This window comes from Styela clava, chromosome 3, assembly GCF_964204865.1.
Source record: "Styela clava chromosome 3, kaStyClav1.hap1.2, whole genome shotgun sequence".
NCBI lineage: Eukaryota > Metazoa > Chordata > Ascidiacea > Stolidobranchia > Styelidae > Styela > Styela clava.
In genome coordinates, this window is record NC_135252.1 from 9,141,839 (window position 1) to 9,154,560 (window position 12,722).

Genomic DNA, 12,722 nt, shown 5'->3' on the forward strand with positions numbered 1-12,722 from the left:
ACACTTATCAATATGAATCGTATGGTTACTTGGACTACCAGGATTTCCAGCTTCGAACACTTATCAATGTGAATCGTATGGTTACTTGGACTACCAAGGATTGCAAGCTTCGAACACTTATCAACATTAATCGTATGGTTTCTTGGATTACCCAAGGATTGCCAGCTCCGAACACTTATCAATATGAAACCCGTCGTTTCTAGGACTATCAAGGATTGCCAGCTTTGAACACTTATCAATATGAATCGTATGGTTACTTGGACTGCCAAGGATTGCCAGCTTTGAACAATTATCTATATAAACCAAATGGTTACTTGGACTACCAAGGATTGCCAGCTTCGAACACTTATCAATATGAATCGTATGGTTACTTGGATTAACAAGGATTGCCAGCTTCGAACACTTATCAGTATGAAACGCGTGTTTTCTCGGACTACCAAGGATTGCCAACTTTGAACACTTATTAACATGAATTGTATGGTTACTGGGAGTAACAAGGATTGCCAGCTTCGAACACATATCAACATGAAACGTATGGTTATTGGTTACTGGGACTACCGAGGAAGGTAGTCGGGCGTAGGGGATTTACGTCTACATTGGAGCAGTTGGCTTAATTTATATATTATCCCTATTGAAAATTTCAGTTTGGGACACGAAGTACATGGTTAACCAGCACCGAAGGTAGTAAGATCCACGGTTATATCAATGTACTTGATTAGACTCACTCCGATATTACCGGTATTCAAATTTTATTGCGATTCTGGATTGAAACATGAATGGCATGGTTATTAACTGTTTACTACCAGGTGGTATAAACCAGTTAATCGTTTAACGAGCCTACAATTCAAATATAATTAGACACTGTGCATGTTCAATATCGCAGAAAATATTTAACTGCTCCTTTACAATGCTTCTTGAAAAGCAATGAAATGAGGAAATAAAATTCATATGTTATATTCGACAGATCCATCAATGCGTGATATTTATAAAGATGCATCTTTTCAATGTAAACCTTTCATAATTTGACAAACCATGCAAAAAAAGGCAAAAACCTGGATTCCTTCATTTACGACTTCTTTTATGGTGGAGAAGGGGTTTGTAACAAAAAGAGTGCTATCAAAACAAAGAAATCGTCATTCGATCAGTAAACGAGGTGATTTGAGATTGCGGTTGACAAAAATGTCACCAAAAATTGAAACAAAAAATAACTTTCTGGAAGATCACTAAGCTAATATATCTCATTAAAAACACTATAAACTATGATTTATCTTTTTCATTTATTCTGTATTATATTCGTTTCTGACCTCAAATGTTTAAACGGAGAGGCGATGAAGTTGTATATTTTACTGTATATATTATTGCGACTAAAAATTTTGAGATCCACTGGTATAGACCATGATAATTTACAGTTACATCTCTGAGCTTAGGCGGATTCTTTTTTATAGTATGATAATATTTTGTGGTAAAAACAAGTTTTGCTCATAAGATTAAACAAGTAAATTCTACACAGAATAATAAGGACCATTTTATCAATAACGTAATACCTGTATAAAATAAATAAAACATTAGAAATATAGACATGCTTGTATCCGTACCCGTGTGTTTATTCTATTTTATCATATATATAGATGTATACACATAATAACCTAAAATAATAGTACCAGCAATCAACGATATAGCAATAGGAAATACATTTCTAAATACAGACAATTATGAACATGAACGGACTATTACCAATTGGATTTACGGCTATATTGATACGTTACAGCAGTGGTTGTCAAAGTGGGCGTCGTTTCAATTTTGCTCGGGCGTCGCGAAATTTTTTTTCTTTTTTTGCTGAATTTCCTTTAGGCGCATAGAAAAAGTAATATTACAAGCGTGGAAACGATACTATACGAGAAGTCTAAAAATACAAGTATGACGTAGGCTACATTGATTTCAGATCGTTCAAGTAGTAAATCTCCGTGGTTTTTGTTGCAACTGGGGATGCGATGTTACTAAATGCCGTTTGGGCCTATTAGATAACATGTTTCACTGGCCGAAATCTTGCTTCAACAATATATTGCTGCTTTTCTTCGCCGTTTTTGAACGAAATCGTTTTAAGAATAAATTTTAATTCTGAAAATGCAATGAGTTATTGGATTTCCTTCAATAATGATTATTCTTGTTTGGTGAGAAATGCGTTGTGCACTTTGATCCCTTTTGGGAATTCGTATTCATGTGAAGCAGGTTTTTCGACCATGGCCGTAATACACACAAAATATCGATCTCGAGTAAATGCGTGCGGCTCTCACAATTCTTACCACGGTTCAGTGACAATTGTAAAAAGACGCAAGTATTTCCCATCCCATTAAATGCAATTTCACTGACTTTGAAAACTCATTGCAAAAAAGGTCCTTTATTGAAAGGTATTAGGGCGGTTTTCACGGAGAGTCGCAACTTGAGCATATTTTTTGGAGGCCGTCACAATACGAAGAAGTTAGAGAACCACTGCGTTACAGTATCGCCATTGGAAACGATATTTTAGTTTGGGGATTGCGTGGTTAACCAGTGCCAAATGGTATAGAATTCACATTGATACACTCGGTTGGACGTACTTATATAACATCGTTATTGAAAAGCTAATGTAATTCGAGCAACTGGTTAGTACCATGGTCATAGACCATGATAATTTCAAATTACATATATGAGATTAGCCAGATTGGCCCATAAAATTAAATCAATAAATCCTATGCAGGATAATATGACTATGCTATCAACGAAGAAGGCAATATAGGTATAAATATGACACAAGATATATAGACATCTTTGTATCCGCAAAATTAGTGTATACTCAATTTAATTCAATATATGAAAATATATGCTGATCTAGCAGTTAGCTAGACGTTTTTGAGGAAGGCTTCAATGGAGAAATCAATAAAGAAGTACTGGTACTTATATCTTAAGAAGAAAAAAACATTTCATAAGTATAATATATATAGCTATGAAAATATTTTTACGAATTGTGGTGATTACAATGTAACTCTTGTTATGAGAATGCTCGCCACACTTCAAAAATAACTAGCTAGCAATAGATAGTATGCTTCATTAAAAAATACTTTGAAAATACGGGGTTGGAATGTAAATATTCAAAAAATGATTTAATTAGCTACATGCACCCTCAAAAATTGTCTACGCCCCTTTTGCAAGGCGCGCCCCAGGGTTTGAGAACCATTGTCGCAGTGAATAATTGCTGATACCTTTTTATTGCTAAATTACAGTTTTTTGGGTAGAATATTAAATTTCATGCGGACGAAAAAATGAACACGGGTCCGGTTCTAAAGACTTTGCCATATAAAATTATGAGCGCGCATTGGTGCCTAAACTAACATTATTACTGCAAATACAAGGGAAAAAGTTCCTTCTCAGGAATGACAAAATTTGGAACAAAGTGATGCAATTTGTAATCCGAATATTGGGCGATAATATGACAAAAACACGATTTTTTATTGTTAAAATTTATTCTTGTCTTATTCGCTTATTAGCCAGAAAAAAACGATAGTTGTGCGAATCATGATATTATAAAGTATTCAGGGGAATTTCCATAGAAAATTTCTTGTGACAGACAAACCAAAGCTGAGCTTAAACTAAATATAATAAAATTATTACTTTGTCTGCAGGTTTCCCGAAAAAATTACAAAAATCATTTCAAATTGCATTTAACAAAATAAATAACATTATATGACTAGGCGACACATGCTAATAAATATAGACAAAAGCAGGCTTGTCCATGGATCATGTTTTTCTGTCCCATTCCCATCCCATAGCAATTATCCTTGTCCCATCACATTCCATGGGATTCCCATTGGAATAAAATTCATTGAAAATTGTTAAATTTAGGTTTAGCGTCTAAGAAATTGGACTACATGTAAAAAGAGACGTGTAAAACAACAACATTTACGGACTTTATATTCTTAACTATTATACACGTGTCAGCCCCTTCACGAAGTATATTGTTAATGCTGTATATGTTTTTCTCTTTATAACTAACAAGAGGGTTATGCTCAAATATATGGACACGGAATCCATAATGAAATTTATTACCATCATTTTCCCGAAAATCATATGGTTTTCGTATCCCACGTGTCCCATGGGAAATACAAATGTGTGTTGTCCCATCCCATCCCATGGGACGTTCCCATGGACAAGCCAAGACATAAGGTAACTATCTCGATCGATAAGCGTATCCATATTAGGTTTTTGGCCATTTGGGACGGTTGCCACAAAATCCTAATATGGTAAGCTGGAGTGAATATTTAAATATTAGATGCAAGCAGCCAATTTTCCAAGAAATGCTAAAATATTACAATATTCGGCCTAAAACTAAGCTATTAAACATGTACAACGTTACTTCAAACACTCTTACGAAAATTACTTCCTTGGGGTATTAGTGCAGAGGTTCTCAAAGTGCTTCGTGAGAGAAACTTGGGGCTCCGCGAGCCATTCGATTACTTCTTTAAATAATGACTTGGCTAATTTTGTGACTGTCAAAAAAAGTAATAACCTCATTAAAAAAATTTGACATCAGTAACGTCGAAATATGATCGCAGTGGATAAAAAGTCTTTTCTCGAATAAAATATTCAATTCATAGCCGGTGCAAGCATTTAACATATCTTATCATAGTAATTTCAAAGTAATTTAATGGTGTTCTTCGTTACTCAAAATTTAGTCGAGAAAACTTTTACGATTAATAAAATGAAAAATCACTATTTAAAAACTGCATAAAATACGTCCCAAACTGCCAACTATAAGTAGACCGGAATCGTATTTTGAGGTTAGTCAAATTTGATTTGTTTTTTAGGCACTCAAAATTATTTTAAAGATATGGACAAAATACGAACGATTGTAATTTATATTGCAAAATAAATTGATCTATATATTTTGCAATAATTATCTTATATATCGTCACATACCGAGAAAAAGACGTATTGGGCTCCATCGGTAGTTTTAAAATAGACAAAAGGTACATGGTGCGAACAATTTCCTGTGTTTCGATTTCAGTTACTATATTGTATAGTTGTACACATCTTAAAGAAATCCTAACATATCACAAATTTACAATGTCTAAAAAGCGTTTTCAATCTGCTACGAGGCTGCTAAAACAAAACTTACGGTGAAATCTTCCGTTTTAGATTTTAGTTTTGATATTTTATAATGCCGCTTTTCAATTAAGAAATTGGCTACGGATTCACCTCTTTATCACTTATTCTTAGCTTCTCTTCACCGATTTTTATAATATAGTATTTTAACTTGTTTCGCACACTGAACTCTTAATTCTAACAATTCCGCACAAGAAAAAAAAGTTATCGTCGGCCTCGTAGAGCAATACAGGCATATGCCAAGGAAAATTTGTGATTCAGAGAGTATAAGCACATAAATTGTTTAATAAAAACATGTCGCGCTGAAGAAAACTATAGGCGATTCTTCCAAAATGTAATCGCGTACGTTATTAAGACTTTTTCAGTATTTCAAAAACACCAAAAGGGACCCAAAATTTAATACTATGTTTTTTGAGTTTACATCCTTAATATATTTAATTTATCTATGAAATTTAAATTATTTATGACTGGTATTAAGCCTATTTAAAATGTTCAGCATTTAAATTAAGTATTACATATTTCAAATTACATATATGAGATTAGCCAGATTGGCCCATAAAATTAAATCAATAAATCCTTTGCAGGATAATAATGACTATGCTATCAATGAAGAAGGCATTATAGGTATAAATATGACACAAGATATTTAGACATCTTTGTAACCGCAAAATTAGTGTATACTCAGTTTAATTCAATATACATAGAAATGAGTTGCCATATTTTAGAATTAATGATTTCTCCTATATATTATTATTGATACAATTCTGGTCTAGCAGTTAGCTAGACGTTTTCGAGGAAGGCTTCAATGGAGAAATCAGTAAAGAAGTACTGGTACTTATATCTTAAGAAGAAAAAAATATTTCATAAGTATAATATAGCTATGAAAATATTTTTACGAGTTGTGGTGATTACAATGTAACTCTTGTTGTGAGAATGCTCGCCACACTTCAAAAATAACTAGCTAGCAATAGATAGTATGCTTCAATAAAAATACTTCGAAAATACGGGGTTGGAATGTAAATATTCAAAAAATGATTTAATTAGCTACATGCACCCTCAAAAATTGTCTACGCCCCTTTTGCAAGGCTCGCCCCACGGTTTGAGAACCATTGTCGCAGTGAATAATTGCTGATACCTTTTTATTGCTAAATTACAGTTTTTTGGGTAGACTATTAAATTTCATGCGGACGAAGAAATGAACACGGGTCCGGTTCTAAAGACTTTGCCATATAAAATTATGAGCGCGCATTGGTGCCTAAACTAACATCATTACTGCAAATACAAGGGAAAAAGTTCCTTCTCAGGAATGACAAAAATCTGACAAAATTTGGAACAAAGTGATGCAATTTTTAACCCGAATATTGGGCGATAATATGACAAAACCACGATTTTTTATTGTTAAAATTTATTCTTGTCTTATTCGCTTATTAGCCAGAAAAAAAACGATAGTTGTGCGAATCATGATATTATGAAGTATTCAGGGGATTTTCCATAGAAAATTTCTTGTGACAGACAAACCAAAGCTGAGCTTATACAAATAATAATAAAATTATTACTTTGTCTGCAGGTTTCCCGAAAAAATTACAAAAATCATTTCAAATTGCATTTAACAAAATAAATAACATTATATGACTAGGCGACACATGCTAATAAATATAGACAAAAGCAGGCTTGTCCATGGATCATGTTTTTCTGTCCCATTCCCATCCCATAGCAATTATCCTTGTCCCATCACATTCCATGGGATTCCTATTGGAATAAAATTCATTGAAAATTGTTAAATTTAGGTTTAGCGTCTAAGAAATTGGACTACATGTAAAAAGAGACATGTAAAACAACAACATTTACGGACTTTATATTCATAACTATTATACATGTGTCAGCCCCTTCACGAAGTATATTGTTAACGCTGTATATGTTTTGCTCTTTATAACTAACAAGAGGTTATGATCAAATATATGGACACGGAATCCATAATGAAATTTATTACCATCATTTTCCCGAAAATCATATGGTTTTCGTATCCCACGTGTCCCATGGGAAATACAAATGTGTGTTGTCCCATCCCATCCCATGGGACGTTCCCATGGACAAGCCAAGACATAAGGTAACTATCTCGATCGATAAGCGTATCCATATTAGGTTTTTGGCCATTTGGGACGGTTGCCACAAAATCCTAATATGGTAAGCTGGAGTGAATATTTAAATATTAGATGCAAGCAGCCAATTTTCCAAGAAATGCTAAAATATTACAATATTCGGCCTAAAACTAAGCTATTAAACATGTACAACCTTACTTCAAACACTCTTAGGAAAATTACTTCCTTGGGGTATTAGTGCAGAGGTTCTCAAAGTGCTTCGTGAGAGAAACTTGGGGCTCCGCGAGCCATTCGATTACTTATTAAAATAATGACTTGGCTAATTTTGTGACTGTCAAAAGAAGTAATAACATCATTAATAAAATTTGACATCAGTAGCGTCGAAATATGAGAACGAGCGTAAATTCTAATGTGACATGAGTTAGATCGCGATGGATAAAGTCTTTTCTCTGGTAAAATATTCAATTCAGCCGGTGCAAGCATTTAAAATGACTTACCATAGTAATTTCATAGTAATTTAATGGTGTTCTTCGTTACTCGAGTTTTAGTCGAGAAAACTTTTACGATCTCTCTTCCAGCTATGGGACCCATTTTATTTGACATGGGAATTTTTAAAATTATTTTTTTTGTCAACCATTAAGCCCTGAAGCTTCACTCATGGCTTTTTAAAAGCGTGTGCTAGAGTTCTATTCAGCAATATATCTTTAAAACACACTCCTCCAAAATAAAAAATTTTATGCAAAAAAATTTCAAAAATTAAAAAAAAAAAAAAATTAGACCTTGAGAAATTCTGTGTACAGTAGAGGGTTATTAATTAACCCCAATTAATTATTTTTTCTTCAACGTTTTCGTCTAGTTTTTCCTAACACAAAAATACAGAAACAACTATTATAGCATAAATGGTTATTACTCTGAAATTCACAATTGTATTTACAGGTGTATCAAGTTCAACGCTAAAATTACCGATTTTGATGACGTCACAGCTCTTATTATTACTGCACAGACCACCCCCAATGCAAAAAAAAATTAAATATTATTGACCGAAATGCGCGTAGAACGACGTAAACAATCCCATACGCGCATTTACGCGTTAAAATTACCATTAATTTTACGTTTTTTACATACAAAAAATCTTCATACTTCTGCCAACTATGGAGCAGTCGAAATCATATTTATCAAAGCAGCACAGCGCCAGGGATGGTCAGGGATAGTATGTATGACTGAAAATACATGCTAAACCAACAATAAGTCATTATAAAGGAGTATTCCCTGTCTGAGCTGAGTCGACATTTTCAGACGTCTGACAGGCGAGTTGAAATCCACGCTAATTATACGATTCGCACTTTGCGTCACGGCTGGAAGGTTTTATCGCTCCTCTCAAATCAGGGCATTATTCAACAAAGAGCTAAGAGCGATATTAACAGTAGTTTACCGATCGTAAAATTAAATATAAATTTTCTCCCATATGAGCTTAGCCGCTGGAAGAGGGTTTAATAAAATGAAAAATCACTATTTAAAAGCTGCAGAAAATACGTCCCAAACTGCCGACTATAAGTAGACCGGAATCGTATTTTGAGGTTAGTCAAATTTGATTTGTTTTTAGGCACTCAAAATTATTTTAAAGATATGGACAAAATACGAACGATTGTAATTTATATTGCAAAATAAATTGATCTATATATTTTGCAATAATTATCTTATATATCGTCACATACCGAGAAAAAGACGTATTGGGCTCCATCGGTAGTTTTAAAATAGACAAAAGGTACATCGTGCGAACAATTTACTGTGTTTCGATTTTAGTTACTATATTGTATAGTTGTACACATTTTAAAGAAATCCTAACATATCACAAATTTACAATGTCTAAAAAGCGTTTTCAATCTGCTACGAGACTGCCAGAACAAAACTTATGGTGAAATCTTCCGTTTTAGATTTTAGTTTTGATATTTTATAATGCCGCTTTTCAATCAAGAAATTGGCTACGGATTCACCTCTTTATCATTTATTCTTAGCTTCTCTTCACCGATTTTTATAATATAGTATTCTAACTTGTTTCGCACACTGAACTCTCAATTCCGCACAAAAAAATTTATTTATGACTTGTATTAAGCCTATTTAAAATGTTCAGCATTTAAATTAAGTAAAGTAATTTTGACTTACTTAGGGATAGTAATAGATAACAATTTCAAACCTTTTTGTAGGTATCCGTGAATTATGGTGATGAATGTAAATCAGGAAGATTCAAAAGATTATGATAACATACTTGCTCTTTAGACTCGAGGCGACCACCTCTCAGTGATGCATAATCGGACAAATAACTCCGCATGTCTTTAGATATAATGATAAATTGTCTTCCCCGCTTTCAAAAAGTGTTTCAGTAAGCTGAAATTTATTTGAGATAATGAAATGTAGGTAAATTTTGTAAAATATTGATTTGAATTAAATATAGTTGTTCGAACTATGTCATTATTAAGTTTTAAGTTTACGGAAAAAGTAATTTGACAGGAGCACAGAGAAGCTATGCTTATACTTTAGATCATTGTTTCCCAACCCGAATCCGCGGTCTCAAATGAGTCCGCGGAGCGTTTGAATCAGTCCGCAACGGGCCAGAAATTCACTGCGGGCAAAAAAAAGTTTTTGCGAAACTTAACTATCAGCCAAGTTACGATTTACGTTAGAATTCACATAAAACATAAAAGGCAAGTTTTTTCACATAACATTATTCGAGACAATAATTACAGGTTAATGAGTAGAACTTGGCATATATTCGAATATTCAACTATTAGAATAGCAATTTACTATTCGAAAATTTGGTAACAGGTGACGCGTCGCTTATCAAACGATTGGATTTCAAAACTCACTTGCGGATTTCCGACGAAAACACACGCTTCGATAGAGTTCGTGAGTACGAACAACGAGGAATAATTTTTTATCTGGTAAGTGTCAATGGTGGCAACCCAAATTTTCTAAATTGAAAAGCGGCAATACAAAATACTAAAAATAAAACGGATAACAACATAAGTTTTGTTTTATGATTGTCCGCGGCTTTTTTAGACATTATAAATTGCAAAATTTCGGGTGCTACCGTAGTATACGTACGTGCCAGGGCGTTTTTTCTTAGGATACCTTGCCTTACTGTCTCCACATTGGTACGTACAGTACTGGAGCGCCGTAGATGTTGTACAAACAGCTCAGATTTGTCGAATTCACAAAAATACGAATTAAAACAAAATATAATCGGGCACTTTACCACTTTGATATATTCTGAGTATTATTGCTTTTTTTCGTCAACACAATTGCAAATTAAAATCATCACAATTAACTTAATAGTAAGGCAAGGCGATGAATATGTATTTTTAATCTACTAATAAACTTTGAATATATTCTTAATAAGTACTAAATCAAGTTGAAACGTTTTGGAACTTTATAGCAGAAAGTAGGATTTTCCTAACGGCGATAACAAATTCGCAAGATCGCAAAAATTTGTATCGAAACTAAATATAATCGGGCAATATATTCTCACATTATTATGTTCGCAGATTGCCGTGGCATTTTAAAAAATTAAAGCTTTCATCTTGCCGTAAGTCGACGCAACCGCGAGTTACCATGAACACAATTGAATTAAAATAGAAAGACATTTTAAATTCTTGTCGTTGTCATGGACTGAATATTGTGCGACAGAAACGGCCGTTATACTATATAATACATATAATGCAATGCAATATTGTGTCTCGACTATTGGGTGGGAACGAAAAAAGCCTAATTTTATTTCTAAAAAATTACCCCCGCCTTATTCACTGGGCCGACTCAATAGCCAGAATAAAACGGTAGTTGACCGAATCATGTTATTATGAAATTTTGAGGTTGTAATTTATAGAAAATTTTACTTGACAGACGAAACAAAACTAGGCTTATACTCTATATATTCAAAGTAATAATTTGTCTGTAGATTTCCCGAAAAAAAATACAATATATCATTTATTTATAGACATGTAAATTGGAAGATTTCAAATGATTTGGTTACATACTTGCTCTTCAGACGTGATAGGCCTCCATCTCACTCGGGAAGAAAACCTGGAACTTGGCGAATTTCTTTTGGTGCAATGATAAATTGTCCTGTTTTAAAACGCTGAAAATCAATATATATGTCGTGATTTTGTGTAAGCCAATTCTAAATTTGAATTAAACTAAATTTCGTTGAGCTTCAAATATATACTTTATAACATATCAGGTGTAGTTTTCAAACTGCACAAAGTGCAAATACTAAAATAACATTAAAACACTCAGTGTAGTTTTATAACTGTTTCATGGAGTATATGACAAATTACCTCTGATCAGTAACTTGTAGCATTATCACATTGTTCACGGTTGGGATCGCTATCCAGCAGGGAAGCGCGCAACGAATTTTAGGGGTCGCAAAGAGTACACCAATTTCATACAAGGTATTATATTTATAGTACATTTTTTGGACTTCTATAATTATTAAAACTTGTGCAAAATCTGAATCTTACAATTTCGAGAAAAAAAAACAAGATCAAACAATGCTGACTCCGATCGCAAGACCCGAGACGCGGTGCGCTCGCATCGAATTGTTTAGCATTTTAAACAAAAACAGTGGTATACAGGAATCAATAAGCGTCGAAAGTCAAATAAAATGTTTAAATAATATTTACTTGTAATATTTCCCGTTCGTTACTTTGTGTCTTTGAATCTTTAACCTTTAATATTTCTGCCCCTGAAAAAAAGTTAAGATATTGATAAATAAACTATCGCAGAACTGTAGCTAGCATATTCAATGGACAGTGGGACTGAATCTATCGGATCTTTTGCACAACGCTCCCGCCACGTTTTAAAATGACATATTAGTAATTATCCATTTGGGGTTAGGAATGATTGAAAATTTGAATTTCCAGCGCAATCTGCATTCCTAACTTAGTAATTCTCCTATTTTGAACGTTGGTAGGGTCTTTGTACAAAGATTCAATCTATACACAATAATATATCAAAGTAAAAAGGCTACCGCGAATCTCTATTAAACCAAGGATTTTGCACTACATTTGGAAAAGTTTTGAAAGTTATGCATTACATTCAGTGGCGTAGCATCCAACCCCGCAACCCCCGCGGTTGCGGGAGGGCCCACAGCGCAAAGGGGCCCAGGCGGTTAGAATTTAGAAATTTAAGCCGCGAACCAAAAGCTGAAATGCAAAACAAGTAGTCTTGCTACGCCACTGATTACATTCATGTAACGCGTACCATGTTGAGTGCAGCTTACGTAGTTACGTAGATCGGTGCATTACGTTTAACTTTCTTAATATGATAAGTTTATGTATTGCCATATAGCATTTAGGTTTGGCCTATATGTGAGGAAACGATGGAACCCGCTGTTAGTGAGTTCGATACAAAAGAGAATCATCCATCAATCTAGACTTCTGTATTTGATTAATAATTCCAATTCGTATAGGCCCGAAAACCTCTAATTTA

The 12,722-nt window shown here is 33.7% G+C and overlaps 1 long non-coding RNA gene across 6 annotated transcripts in view; it reads right to left on the reverse strand.

The window, feature by feature from the left end:
- LOC120341943 (uncharacterized) overlaps positions 1–12,722 on the reverse strand; it is a 52,255-nt gene that overhangs the window by 39,336 nt on the left and 197 nt on the right. For 3 of the 6 annotated variants that reach the window (XR_005569450.2, XR_013474842.1, XR_013474843.1), the window contains exons 2-4: positions 11,915–11,976; positions 11,270–11,370; positions 9,505–9,623 (exon numbers count right to left, since the gene is read on the reverse strand). This is a non-coding gene — a long non-coding RNA (uncharacterized LOC120341943). Of the gene's footprint in view, positions 1–5,423; positions 6,889–7,116; positions 7,570–9,504; positions 9,624–11,269; positions 11,371–11,914; positions 11,977–12,722 lie in introns of those variants that run through there. The other 3 variants (XR_013474845.1, XR_013474846.1, XR_013474844.1) reach the window with 3 other exon arrangements.